Below are 15,323 nucleotides of genomic sequence, written 5' to 3'. Positions count from 1 at the left end.
CCTCACTCCCCCTCCCTATCTCTGTAACCTCCTCCAACCCCTACAACCCTCCCTATCTCTGTAACCTCCTCCAGCCCCTACAACCCTCCCTATCTCTGTAACCTCCTCCAACCCCTACAACCCTCCCTATCTCTGTAACCCCCTACAACCCTCCGTATCTCTGTAACCTCCTCCAGTCCCGACAACCCTCCCTATCTCTGTAACCTCCTCCAGCCCCTACAACCCTCCCTATCTCTGTAACCTCCTCCAGCCCCGACAACCCTCCCTATCTCTGTAACCTCCTCCCGCCTCGACAACCCTCCCTATCTCTGTAACCTCCTCCCGCCTCGACAACCCTCCCTATCTCTGTAACCTCCTCCCGCCTCGACAACCCTCCATATCTCTGTAACCTCCTCCCGCCTCGACAACCCTCCATATCTCTGTAACCTCCTCCCGCCTCGACAACCCTCCATATCTCTGTAACCTCCTCCCGCCTCGACAACCCTCCATATCTCTGTAACCCCCTCCAGCCCCTACAACCCTCCCTATCTCTGTAACCTCCTCCAGCCCCGACAACCCTCCATATCACTGTAACCTCCTCCCGCCTCGACAACCCTCCATATCTCTGTAACCTCCTCCCGCCTCGACAACCCTCCATATCTCTGTAACCTCCTCCCGCCTCGACAACCCTCCCTATCTCTGTAACCTCCTCCAACCCCGACAACCCTCCCTATCTCTGTAACCTCCTCCCGCCTCGACAACCCTCCCTATCTCTGTAACCTCCTCCAGCCCCTACAACCCTCCCTATCTCTGTAACCTCCTCCAGCCCCTACAACCCTCCCTATCTCTGTAACCTCCTCCCGCCTCGACAACCCTCCCTATCTCTGTAACCTCCTCCAGCCCCTACATCCCTCCCTATCTCTGTAACCTCCTCCAGCCCCTACATCCCTCCCTATCTCTGTAACCTCCTCCCGCCTCGACAACCCTCCATATCTCTGTAACCTCCTCCAGCACCTACAACCCTCCCTATCTCTGTAACCTCCTCCAGCCCCTACAACCCTCCCTATCTCTGTAACCTCCTCCAACCCCGACAACCCTCCCTATCTCTGTAACCTCCTCCAGCCCCTACAACCCTCCCTATCTCTGTAACCTCCTCCAACCCCTGCAACCCTCCCTATCTCTGTAACCTCCTCCAGTCCCGACAACCCTCCCTATCTCTGTAACCTCCTCCAGCCCCTACAACCCTCCCTATCTCTGTAACCTCCTCCCGCCTCGACAACCCTCCCTATCTCTGTAACCTCCTCCCGCCTCGACAACCCTCCATATCTCTGTAACCTCCTCCCGCCTCGACAACCCTCCATATCTCTGTAACCTCCTCCCGCCTCGACAACCCTCCCTATCTCTGTAACCTCCTCCCGCCTCGACAACCCTCCATATCTCTGTAACCTCCTCCAGCACCTACAACCCTCCCTATCTCTGTAACCTCCTCCAGCCCCTACAACCCTCCCTATCTCTGTAACCTCCTCCAACCCCTACAACCCTCCCTATCTCTGTAACCTCCTCCAGCCCCTACAACCCTCCCTATCTCTGTAACCTCCTCCAACCCCTACAACCCTCCCTATCTCTGTAACCTCCTCCAGTCCCGACAACCCTCCCTATCTCTGTAACCTCCTCCAGCCCCTACAACCCTCCCTATCTCTGTAACCTCCTCCAGTCCCGACAACCCTCCCTATCTCTGTAACCTCCTCCCTCCTCGACAACCCTCCCTATCTCTGTAACCTCCTCCCGCCTCGACAACCCTCCATATCTCTGTAACCTCCTCCCGCCTCGACAACCCTCCATATCTCTGTAACCTCCTCCCGCCTCGACAACCCTCCATATCTCTGTAACCTCCTCCCGCCTCGACAACCCTCCATATCTCTGTAACCCCCTCCAGCCCCTACAACCCTCCCTATCTCTGTAACCTCCTCCAGCCCCGACAACCCTCCATATCACTGTAACCTCCTCCCGCCTCGACAACCCTCCATATCTCTGTAACCTCCTCCCGCCTCGACAACCCTCCATATCTCTGTAACCTCCTCCCGCCTCGACAACCCTCCCTATCTCTGTAACCTCCTCCAGCCCCGACAACCCTCCCTATCTCTGTAACCTCCTCCAGCCCCTACAACCCTCCCTATCTCTGTAACCTCCTCCCGCCTCGACAACCCTCCCTATCTCTGTAACCTCCTCCAGCCCCTACATCCCTCCCTATCTCTGTAACCTCCTCCAGCCCCTACATCCCTCCCTATCTCTGTAACCTCCTCCCGCCTCGACAACCCTCCATATCTCTGTAACCTCCTCCAGCCCCTACATCCCTCCCTATCTCTGTAACCTCCTCCAGCCCCTACAACCCTCCCTATCTCTGTAACCTCCTCCAGCCCCTACATCCCTCCCTATCTCTGTAACCTCCTCCAGCCCCTACAACCCTCCCTATCTCTGTAACCTCCTCCAGCCCCGACAACCCTCCCTATCTCTGTAACCTCCTCCCGCCTCGACAACCCTCCCTATCTCTGTAACCTCCTCCAGCCCCTACAACCCTCCCTATCTCTGTAACCTCCTCCAGCCCCTACAACCCTCCCTATCTCTGTAACCTCCTCCCGCCTCGACAACCCTCCCTATCTCTGTAACCTCCTCCAGCCCCTACATCCCTCCCTATCTCTGTAACCTCCTCCAGCCCCTACAACCCTCACTATCTCTGTAACCTCCTCCAGCATCTACAACCCTCCCTATCTCTGTAACCTCCTCCAGCCCCTACAACTCTCCCTATCTCTGTAACCTCCTCCAGCCCCACAACCCTCCCTATCTCTGTACCTCCTCCAGCCCCTACATCCCTCCCTATCTCTGTAACCTCCTCCAGCCCCTACAGCCCTCCCTATCTCTGTAACCTCCTCCAGCCCCTACAACCCTCCGAGATCTCTGTGCTCCCTCCAATTCCGGCCTCTTGCCCATCCCGCGATTCCCATCACTCCACCATTGGCGGCCGTGCCTTCAGCTGCCTGGGACCCTAAGCTCTGGAATTCTCTCCCTAAACCACTCCGTGCCTCTCTCTCTCTCTCCTCTAAGACGGTCCCTAAAAACCAACCTCTTTGACTGAGCTTTTGGTCGCCGGTCCCTAATATCTCCTGATGTGGCTCAGGGTCAGATTTATGTTTCAGTTACACGCCTGTGAAGCACCGAGTGATGTTTTATAACGTTACAGGTGCTATATAAATTCAGATTGTTTTCCCCCTGAAGGCAGCCACTCGAGATTGGACAATGCCTGTGTAATGAGGATTACCAATTCTTGGACATATCTCCTGGAACCTAAACTGGGGGAGACCCCGACACCGGGCGTGGGATCATCATTAAACTGGGGGAGACCCCGACACCGGGCGTGGGATCATCATTAAACTGGGGGAGACCCCGAAACCGGGCGTGGGATCATCATTAAACTGGGGGAGACCCCGACACCGGGCGTGGGATCATCATTAAACTGGGGGAGACCCCGACACCGGGCGTGGGATCATCATTAAACTGGGGGAGACCCCGACACCGGGCGTGGGATCATCATTAAACTGGGGGAGACCCCGACACCGGGCGTGGGATCATCATTAAACTGGGGGAGACCCCGACACCGGGCGTGGGATCATCATTAAACTGGGGGAGACCCCGAAACCGGGCGTGGGATCATCATTAAACTGGGGGAGACCCCGACACCGGGCGTGGGATCATCATTAAACTGGGGGAGACCCCGAAACCGGGCGTGGGATCATCATTAAACTGGGGGAGACCCCGACACCGGGCGTGGGATCATCATTAAACTGGGGGAGACCCCGAAACCGGGCGTGGGATCATCATTAAACTGGGGGAGACCCCGACACCGGGCGTGGGATCATCATTAAACTGGGGGAGACCCCGACACCGGGCGTGGGATCATCATTAAACTGGGGGAGACCCCGACACCGGGCGTGGGATCATCATTAAACTGGGGGAGACCCCGACACCGGGCGTGGGATCATCATTAAACTGGGGGAGACCCCGACACCGGGCGTGGGATCATCATTAAACTGGGGGAGACCCCGAAGCTGGGTTTAGGCGGAATTCAAGCTGATTCTCCCAGACCCCAGCCCTCACTTTACACTCCCCTCCTCCCCGAACTCCCTCTCTTTACCCTCCCCGAGCTCCCTCTCTTTACACTCCCCTCCTCCCCAAACTCCCTCACTTTACCCCCTCCTCCCCGAACTCTCTCACTTCACATTCCTCAATACTCTATCTCTCGTTTCCACATCTCCCTCACTGGTGACTCTCTCCTGTGCTCCCACCTAGTGTCACCACTGCACGAGAACCTCTCCCTCTCTCTCTCCCTCACTCCCTCTTTATTCCCCCACCTCTCTCTCTCTCCTTCACCCTCGCTCTCTCCCACCCCCTCTCTCTCCCTCCCTCTCTATTTCCCTTGCCTCTCTCTCTCCCCCTCTCTCTATTTCCCCCAGTCTCTCTCCCCCTCTCTCTCTTTGCCCCCCTCCCTCCCCCTCTCTATTTCCCCAGTCTCTCCCCCCCTCTCTCTCTTTGCCCCCCTCCCTCCCCCTCTCTATTTCCCCAGTCTCTCTCCCCCTCTCTCTCTTTGCCCCCCTCCCTCCCCCTCTCTATTTCCCCAGTCTCTCCCCCCCTCTCTCTCTTTGCACCCCCTCCCTCCCCCTCTCTATTTCCCCTGCCTCTCTCTCCCCCCCTCTCTCTCTATTTCCCCCAGTCTCTCTCTCTCTCTATTTCCCCCAGTCTCTCTCCCCCTCTCTCTCTTTGCCCCCCCTCTCTCCCCCTCTCTATTTCCCCTGCCTCTCTCTCTCTATTTTCCCCGGCCCCGCTCTCTCCCTCGAAGTATTTTTCAGGGGCCCTCCCTCACTAGTTCCTCACTCCTCCCTGTACAGGAACAGCCTGTATCTCACACTGTGAGACAATGAGTTCTCTGTCATCCTGACATCAGCAGATAAACATGAAACAGGCTGGAGCTCTCTCTCATTCTCATTCCTCTGCAGGCAGGGTGGGGCTATCCTCTGGCAGTGGGTCCAGTCACTCAGTTCTGACTGTTCACAGCCAGTTGACTGACGCAAGTCAGTACAGCTAAGACTCGATAGGTTTAGTTCTTTCTCTCTCCTTCTCTCCCTCCCCCCTCTCTCACCTTCTCTCCCTCTCTCTCCCTCCCTCCCTCTCTCCCCCCTCGACCCCTTCTCCCCCCCCTCTATCTCTCTCTTTCTCCCCACACTCTCTCTCTCTCCCTCCCCCCGTCGCTCTCACCTTCTCTCCCTCCCCCCGGCGCTCTCACCTTCTCTCCCTCCCTCATCTCTGATTCAGAAAGTAACAGCTTTCACTGTCCACTTCAGAGACTGAAGCACTGTACCCGTACCCCAGTGAGAGTCAGTGTGTGTGGGACCCGTACCCCAGTGAGAGTCAGTGTGTGTGGGACCCGTACCCCAGTGAGAGTCAGTGTGTGTGGGACCCGTACCCCAGTGAGAGTCAGTGTGTGTGGGACCCGTACCCCAGTGAGAGTCAGTGTGTGTGGAACCCGTACCCCAGTGAGAGTCAGTGTGTGTGGGACCCGTACACCAGTGAGAGTCAGTGTGTGTGGGACCCGTACCCCAGTGAGAGTCAGTGTGTGTGGGACCCGTACCCCAGTGAGAGTCAGTGTGTGTGGGACCCGTACCCCAGTGAGAGTCAGTGTGTGTGGAACCCGTACCCCAGTGAGAGTCAGTGTGTGTGAGACCCGTACCCCAGTGAGAGTCAGTGTTTGTGGAACCCGTACCCCAGTGAGAGTCAGTGTGTGTGGGACCCGTACCCCAGTGAGAGTCACTGTGTGTGGGACTCGTACCCCAGTGAGAGTCAGTGTGTGTGGGACCCGTACCCCAGTGAGAGTCAGTGTGTGTGGGACCCGTACCCCAGTGAGAGTCGGTGTGTGTGGAACCCGTACCCCAGTGAGAGTCAGTGTGTGTGGAACCCGTACCCCAGTGAGAGTCAGTGTGTGTGGGACCCGTACCCCAGTGAGAGTCAGTGTGTGTGGGACCCGTACCCCAGTGAGAGTCAGTGTGTGTGGGACCCGTACCCCAGTGAGAGTCAGTGTGTGTGGGACCCGTACCCCAGTGAGAGTCAGTGTGTGTGGGACCCGTACCCCAGTGAGAGTCAGTGTGTGTGGGACCCGTACCCCAGTGAGAGTCAGAGTGTGTGGGACCCGTACCCTAGTGAGAGTCAGTGTATGTGGGACCCGTACCCTAGTGAGAGTCAGTGTGTGTGGGACCCGTACCCTAGTGAGAGTCAGTGTATGTGGGACCCGTACCCTAGTGAGAGTCAGTGTGTGTGGGACCCGTACCCCAGTGAGAGTCAGTGTGTGTGGGACCCGTACCCCAGTGAGAGTCAGTGTGTGTGGGACCCGTACCCCAGTGAGAGTCAGTGTGTGTGGAACCCGTACCCCAGTGAGAGTCAGTGCGTGTGGAACCTGTACCCCAGTGAGAGTCAGAGTGTGTGGGACCCGTACCCCAGTGAGAGTCAGTGTGTGTGGGACCCGTACCCTAGTGAGAGTCAGTGTATGTGGGACCCGTACCCCAGTGAGAGTCAGAGTGTGTGGGACCCGTACCCCAGTGAGAGTCAGAGTGTGTGGGACCCGTACCCTAGTGAGAGTCAGTGTATGTGGGACCCGTACCCCAGTGAGAGTCAGTGTGTGTGGGACCCGTACCCCAGTGAGAGTCAGAGTGTGTGGGACCCGTACCCCAGTGAGTCAGTGTGTGTGGGACCCGTACCCCAGTGAGAGTCACTGTGTGTGTGGAACCCGTACCCCAGTGAGAGTCAGTGTATGTGGGACCCGTACCCTAGTGAGAGTCAGTGTGTGTGGGACCCGTACCCCAGTGAGAGTCAGAGTGTGTGGGACCCGTACCCCAGTGAGAGTCAGAGTGTGTGGGACCCGTACCCCAGTGAGAGTCAGTGTGTGTGGAACCCGTACCCCAGTGAGAGTCAGTGTGTGTGGAACACGGACCCCAGAGAGAGTCAGTGTGTGTGGAACCCGTACCCCAGTGAGAGTCAGAGTGTGTGTGACCCGTACCCCAGTGAAAGTCAGTGTTTGTGGGACCCGTACCCCAGTGAGAGTCAGTGTGTGTGGAATCCGTACCCCAGTGAGAGTCAGTGTGTGTGGAACCCGTACCCCAGTGAGAGTCAGTGTGTGTGGGACCCGTACCCCAGTGAGAGTCAGTGTGTGTGGGACCCGTACCCCAGTGAGAGTCAGTGTGTGTGGGACCCGTACCCCAGTGAGAGTCAGTGTGTGTGGAAACCGTACCCCAGTGAGAGTCAGTGTCTGACTGGGCCCTCCAGTATGGGTACAGATACACTGATCCACAGTGACTGGCTTCAATTCAATTCTGATATCCACTTGCTCTCTCTCTCTATTGCTCTGTCTTCCCGACACATAGTAATTCACTCTGACTTGAACATTCACTAACAGGTAGTACAGATTGAAAACATTGACTCCTCAGACAGATCCAGCACCAAATCAGCTTTACTTTCTGTTTAAATATTAAACAGCATCTTCTGGAATCAGGATAGAACAGAAATGAGAGTCAGACAGAGATCCGGAAAAGAGTTATTGCCTCATCGAGTCCGGACAACCAATTCACCATCTTTACCATCCCATCAGACACTCCCAGGACAGGTACAGTACGGGGGTTAGATACAGAGTAAAGCTCCCTCTACACTGTCCACATCAAACACTCCCCAGGACAGGTACAGTACGGGGGTTAGATACAGAGTAAAGCTCCCTCTACACTGTCCACATCAAACACTCCCCAGGACAGGTACAGTACGGGGGTTAGATACAGAGTAAAGCTCCCTCTACACTGTCCTCATCAAACACTCCCAGGACAGGTACAGTACGGGGGTTAGATACAGAGTAAAGCTCGCTCCACACTGTCCCCATCAAACACTCCCAGGACAGGTACAGTACGGGGGTTAGATACAGAGTAAAGCTCCCTCTACACTGTCCCCATCAAACACTCCCCAGGACAGGTACAGTACGGGGGGTTAGATACAGAGTAAAGCTCCCTCTACACTGTCCCCATCAAACACTCCCAGGACAGGTACAGTACGGGGGTTAGATACAGAGTAAAGCTCCCTCTACACTGTCCCCATCAAACACTCCCAGGACAGGTACAGTACGGGGGTTTAGATACAGAGTAAAGCTCCCTCTACACTGTCCCCCATCAAACACTCCCAGGACAGGTACAGTACGGGGGTTAGATACAGAGTAAAGCTCCCTCTACACTGTCCCCATCAAACACTCCCAGGACAGGTACAGCACGGGGGTTAGATACAGAGTCAATCTCCCTCTACACTGTCCCCATCAAACACTCCCAGGACAGGTACAGTACGGGGGGTTAGATACAGAGTAAATCTCCCTCTACACTGTCCCCAACAAACACTCCCAGGACAGGTACAGTACGGGGGTTTAGATACAGAGTAAAGCTCCCTCTACACTGTCCCCCATCAAACACTCCCAGGACAGGTACAGTACGGGGTTAGATAAAGAGTAAAGGTGCCGAGGGGTTTATCAAATGAATTAGGAGTCAGTTGATGAGAGGCTGTTTTTCCGTGAACTCACGGAGAGGTGCAGTGTGGGATTCATTCTCCGAATGCCAGGTTTTCCATTTTGATAGGGATGTTATTTGAAAGCTGATGTAAACCTGCTTGGTGATTCCCTGGGGCAGTTCAGTACCTTCACTGTTTGGTGACTCCCTGGGGCAGCTCAGTACCGTCACCTCTTGGTGACTCCCTGGGGCAGTTCAGTACCGTCACTGCTCGGTGACTCCCTGGGGCAGTTCAGTACCGTCACTGCTCGGTGACTCCCTGGGGCAGTTCAGTACCATCACTGCTCGGTGATTCCCTGGGGCAGTTCAGTACCATCACTGCTCGGTGACTGTCTGGGGCAGTTCAGTACCATCACTGCTCGGTGACTCTCTGGGGCAGTTCAGTACCGTCACTGCTCGGTGACTGTCTGGGGCAGTTCAGTACCGTCACTGCTCGGTGACTCCCTGGGGCAGTTCAGTACCGTCACTGCTCGGTGACTGTCTGGGGCAGTTCAGTACCGTCACTGCTCGGTGACTCCCTGGGGTAGTTCAGTACCGTCACTGCTCGGTGACTCCCTGGGGTAGTTCAGTACCGTCACTGCTCGGTGACTGTCTGGGGCAGTTCAGTACCATCACTGTTTGGTGACTCTCTGGGGTAGTTCAGTACCATCACTGTTTGGTGACTCTCTGGGGCAGTTCAGTACCATCACTGCTCGGTGACTCCCTGGGGCAGTTCAGTACCGTCACTGCTCGGTGACTCCCTGGTGCAGTTCAGTACCATCACTGCTCGGTGACTGTCTGGGGCAGTTCAGTACCATCACTGCTCGGTGACTGTCTGGGGCAGTTCAGTACCGTCACTGCTCGGTGACTCCCTGGGGCAGTTCAGTACCATCACTGCTCGGTGACTGTCTGGGGCAGTTCAGTACCGTCACTGCTCGGTGACTCCCTGGGGTAGTTCAGTACCATCACTGCTCGGTGACTGTCTGGGGCAGTTCAGTACCGTCACTGCTCGGTGACTGTCTGGGGCAGTTCAGTACCGTCACTGCTCGGTGACTGTCTGGGGCAGTTCAGTACCATCACTGCTCGGTGACTGTCTGGGGCAGTTCAGTACCGTCACTGCTCGGTGATTCCCTGGGGCAGTTCAGTACCGTCACTGCTCGGTGACTCTCTGGGGCAGTTCAGTACCGTCACTGCTCGGTGACTGTCTGGGGCAGTTCAGTACCGTCACTGCTCGGTGACTGTCTGGGGCAGTTCAGTACCGTCACTGCTCGGTGACTGTCTGGGGTAGTTCAGTACCGTCACTGCTCGGTGATTCCCTGGGGCAGTTCAGTACCGTCACTGCTCGGTGACTCTCTGGGGCAGTTCAATACCGTCACTGCTCGGTGACTGTCTGGGGCAGTTCAGTACCGTCACTGCTCGGTGACTCCCTGGGGCAGTTCAGTACCGTCACTGCTCGGTGATTCCCTGGGGCAGTTCAGTACCGTCACTGCTCGGTGACTGTCTGGGGCAGTTCAGTACCGTCACTGCTCGGTGACTGTCTGGGGCAGTTCAGTACCGTCACTGCTCGGTGATTCCCTGGGGCAGTTCAGTACCGTCACTGCTCGGTGACTGTCTGGGGTAGTTCAGTACCATCACTGCTCGGTGACTGTCTGGGGCAGTTCAGTACCATCACTGCTCGGTGACTCTCTGGGGCAGTTCAGTACCGTCACTGCTCGGTGACTCTCTGGGGCAGTTCAGTACCATCACTGCTCGGTGACTGTCTGGGGCAGTTCAGTACCGTCACTGCTCGGTGACTGTCTGGGGCAGTTCAGTACCGTCACTGCTCGGTGACTCCCTGGGGTAGTTCAGTACCGTCACTGCTCGGTGACTCCCTGGGGTAGTTCAGTACCGTCACTGCTCGGTGACTCTCTGGGGTAGTTCAGTACCATCACTGTTTGGTGACTCTCTGGGGCAGTTCAGTACCATCACTGCTCGGTGACTCCCTGGGGCAGTTCAGTACCGTCACTGCTCGGTGACTCCCTGGTGCAGTTCAGTACCATCACTGCTCGGTGACTGTCTGGGGCAGTTCAGTACCATCACTGCTCGGTGACTGTCTGGGGCAGTTCAGTACCGTCACTGCTCGGTGACTGTCTGGGGCAGTTCAGTACCATCACTGCTCGGTGACTGTCTGGGGCAGTTCAGTACCGTCACTGCTCGGTGACTGTCTGGGGCAGTTCAGTACCATCACTGCTCGGTGACTGTCTGGGGCAGTTCAGTACCGTCACTGCTCGGTGACTCCCTGGGGTAGTTCAGTACCATCACTGCTCGGTGACTGTCTGGGGTAGTTCAGTACCGTCACTGCTCGGTGACTCCCTGGTGCAGTTCAGTACCGTCACTGCTCGGTGACTGTCTGTGGCAGTTCAGTACCATCACTGCTCGGTGACTGTCTGGGGTAGTTCAGTACCGTCACTGCTCGGTGACTCCCTGGGGTAGTTCAGTACCATCACTGCTCGGTGACTGTCTGGGGCAGTTCAGTACCGTCACTGCTCGGTGACTGTCTGGGGCAGTTCAGTACCGTCACTGCTCGGTGACTCCCTGGGGCAGTTCAGTACCGTCACTGCTCGGTGACTGTCTGGGGCAGTTCAGTACCGTCACTGCTCGGTGACTCCCTGGAGCAGTTCAGTACCATCACTGCTCGGTGACTGTCTGGGGTAGTTCAGTACCGTCACTGCTCGGTGACTCCCTGGGGCAGTTCAGTACCGTCACTGCTCGGTGACTGTCTGGGGCAGTTCAGTACCGTCACTGCTCGGTGACTCCCTGGGGTAGTTCAGTACCATCACTGCTCGGTGACTGTCTGGGGCAGTTCAGTACCGTCACTGCTCGGTGACTGTCTGGGGCAGTTCAGTACCGTCACTGCTCGGTGACTCCCTGGGGCAGTTCAGTACCGTCACTGCTCGGTGACTGTCTGGGGCAGTTCAGTACCGTCACTGCTCGGTGACTCCCTGGGGCAGTTCAGTACCATCACTGCTCGGTGACTGTCTGGGGTAGTTCAGTATCGTCACTGCTCGGTGACTCCCTGGGGCAGTTCAGTACCGTCACTGCTCGGTGACTGTCTGGGGCAGTTCAGTACCGTCACTGCTCGGTGACTCCCTGGGGTAGTTCAGTACCATCACTGCTCGGTGACTGTCTGGGGCAGTTCAGTACCGTCACTGCTCGGTGACTGTCTGGGGTAGTTCAGTACCGTCACTGCTCGGTGACTCCCTGGGGTAGTTCAGTACCATCACTGCTCGGTGACTGTCTGGGGTAGTTCAGTACCGTCACTGCTCGGTGACTCCCTGGGGTAGTTCAGTACCATCACTGCTCGGTGACTGTCTGGGGCAGTTCAGTACCATCACTGCTCGGTGACTGTCTGGGGTAGTTCAGTACCGTCACTGCTCGGTGACTCCCTGGGGTAGTTCAGTACCATCACTGCTCGGTGACTGTCTGGGGCAGTTCAGTACCATCACTGCTCGGTGACTGTCTGGGGTAGTTCAGTACCGTCACTGCTCGGTGACTCCCTGGGGTAGTTCAGTACCATCACTGCTCGGTGACTGTCTGGGGCAGTTCAGTACCATCACTGCTCGGTGACTGTCTGGGGTAGTTCAGTACCGTCACTGCTCGGTGACTCCCTGGGGTAGTTCAGTACCATCACTGCTCGGTGACTCTCTGGGGCAGTTCAGTACCATCACTGCTCGGTGACTGTCTGTGGCAGTTCAGTACCGTCACTGCTCGGTGACTCCCTGGGGTAGTTCAGTACCATCACTGCTCGGTGACTGTCTGGGGCAGTTCAGTACCGTCACTGCTCGGTGACTCCCTGGGGTAGTTCAGTACCATCACTGCTCGGTGACTCCCTGGGGCAGTTCAGTACCGTCACTGCTCGGTGACTCCCTGGGGTAGTTCAGTACCATCACTGCTCGGTGACTGTCTGGGACAGTTCAGTACCATCACTGCTCGGTGACTCTCTGGGACAGTTCAGTACCATCACTGCTCGGTGACTGTCTGGGGCAGTTCAGTACCATCACTGCTCGGTGACTCTCTGGGGCAGTTCAGTACCATCACTGCTCGGTGACTGTCTGGGACAGTTCAGTACCATCACTGCTCGGTGACTGTCTGGGGCAGTTCAGTACCATCACTGCTCGGTGACTCTCTGGGACAGTTCAGTACCATCACTGCTCGGTGACTGTCTGGGGCAGTTCAGTACCATCACTGCTCGGTGACTCCCTGGGGTAGTTCAGTACCGTCACTGCTCGGTGACTCTCTGGGGCAGTTCAGTACCATCACTGCTCGGTGACTGTCTGGGGTAGTTCAGTACCGTCACTGCTCGGTGACTCTCTGGGACAGTTCAGTACCATCACTGCTCGGTGACTCTCTGGGACAGTTCAGTACCATCACTGCTCGGTGACTGTCTGTGGCAGTTCAGTACCGTCACTGCTCGGTGACTCTCTGGGACAGTTCAGTACCATCACTGCTCGGTGACTCTCTGGGGTAGTTCAGTACCGTCACTGCTCGGTGATTCCCTGGGGCAGTTCAGTACCATCACTGCTCGGTGACTGTCTGGGGTAGTTCAGTACCGTCACTGCTCGGTGATTCCCTGGGGCAGTTCAGTACCGTCACTGCTCGGTGACTCCCTGGGGCAGTTCAGTACCATCACTGCTTGGTGATTCCCTGGGGCAGTTCAGTACCGTCACTGCTCGGTGACTGTCTGGGGCAGTTCAGTACCGTCACTGCTCGGTGACTGTCTGGGGTAGTTCAGTACCGTCACTGCTCGGTGATTCCCTGGGGCAGTTCAGTACCGTCACTGCTCGGTGACTCCCTGGGGCAGTTCAGTACCATCACTGCTTGGTGATTCCCTGGGGCAGTTCAGTACCGTCACTGCTCGGTGACTCCCTGGGGTAGTTCAGTACCATCACTGCTCGGTGACTCTCTGGGGTAGTTCAGTACCGTCACTGTTTGGTGACTCCCTGGGGCAGTTCAGTACCGTCACTGCTCGGTGACTGTCTGGGGTAGTTCAGTACCGTCACTGCTCGGTGATTCCCTGGGGCAGTTCAGTACCGTCACTGCTCGGTGACTCCCTGGGGCAGTTCAGTACCATCACTGCTTGGTGATTCCCTGGGGCAGTTCAGTACCATCACTGCTTGGTGATTCCCTGGGGCAGTTCAGTACCATCACTGCTCGGTGACTCCCTGGGGCAGTTCAGTACCATCACTGCTCGGTGACTGTCTGGGGCAGTTCAGTACCATCACTGCTCGGTGACTGTCTGGGGCAGTTCAGTACCATCCCTGCTCGGTGACTGTCTGGGGCAGTTCAGTACCGTCACTGCTCGGTGACTCCCTGGTGCAGTTCAGTACCATCCCTGCTCGGTGACTGTCTGGGGCAGTTCAGTACCGTCACTGCTCGGTGACTCTCTGGGACAGTTCAGTACCATCACTGCTCGGTGACTGTCTGGGGCAGTTCAGTACCATCACTGCTCGGTGACTCTCTGGGACAGTTCAGTACCGTCACTGCTCGGTGACTGTCTGGGGCAGTTCAGTACCGTCACTGCTCGGTGACTCTCTGGGACAGTTCAGTACCATCACTGCTCGGTGACTCTCTGGGACAGTTCAGTACCATCACTGCTCGGTGACTCTCTGGGACAGTTCAGTACCGTCACTGCTCGGTGACTGTCTGGGGCAGTTCAGTACCATCACTGCTCGGTGACTGTCTGGGGCAGTTCAGTACCGTCACTGCTCGGTGACTCCCTGGGACAGTTCAGTACCATCACTGCTCGGTGACTCTCTGGGGTATTTCAGTACCGTCACTGCCAACTTGCATCTCACATCCCCTCCAATTCATGAGGAACCAATATTTCCCCCTCCGCTCACGTCCAGGGACCTTCGACCATCAGACAGGAGACCCTCATTGAACAGACCCATCCCAGTCCACTTACTGGTCAGCCAAGCCCGGGGTCTCTGCTACAACCCAAGGCCAAAGGTCGTCTTCTGACCCCTTTTTTGCCTCGCCAGCTCTCCAGGGTAAAGGGACCATTTCTGATCATTGTTTTGGCACAGTTCTGCCGCTGTGGGCCTCAGGACCCGAGGCGGTGATGGTGATGTGTCTGGCGGCTCTCGGAAGGTCAGCGGATGATCAAACCCCAGGGTCTGCGGTCAGTCCCTGTCCGGAGGTCCAGTGCTGCTGGCCGGGTCCCAGGCTGCTACAGCTCACTATCCTGACATGATGACACTCACCGAGGAGGGCGAGGTGTTGTGGGGAGGGGGCAGCAGGATGGAGGTTAAGGTGGGGGTTAGGGTGGGGGGTTAGGTTGGGGGTGGGACGGGTGCTGGGCCATTGTGTTATTGCTGAATGAAACCACTCCTCCCCCGAATACTTCTCCTGTAAAGGAACAGGTGAGGAGGGGGGGGGGGGGGAGAGGGGAGCAGTGGGGGGAGAGGCGAGGAGGGGGGAGCAGTGGGGGAACAGGTGAGGAGGGGGGGAGCAGGCGAGGAGGGGGGAGCAGTGGGGGAACAGGTGAGGAGGGGGGGAGCAGGCGAGGAGGGGGGAGCAGTGGGGGGCAGGGTCTGAGGGGGAGGAGGCAGAGGATGATGGAGTTGGGGAGATGGGAGGGACTGAGTGTTGAGTCTGAACCCATCACAGGTTTTAGATTGTGACCCCCCGGATGATGCGACCCCCCCATCCCGACACCCCCGCCTCCTCCCTCTGAGCACCAGTGGAAACCGG

The sequence above is a fragment of the Heterodontus francisci genome, chromosome 39 (genome assembly GCF_036365525.1).
Source record: "Heterodontus francisci isolate sHetFra1 chromosome 39, sHetFra1.hap1, whole genome shotgun sequence".
Taxonomy (NCBI): domain Eukaryota; kingdom Metazoa; phylum Chordata; class Chondrichthyes; order Heterodontiformes; family Heterodontidae; genus Heterodontus; species Heterodontus francisci.
The sequence above is the reverse complement of the archived record's forward strand: the minus strand, read 5'-3'. Positions refer to the sequence as shown.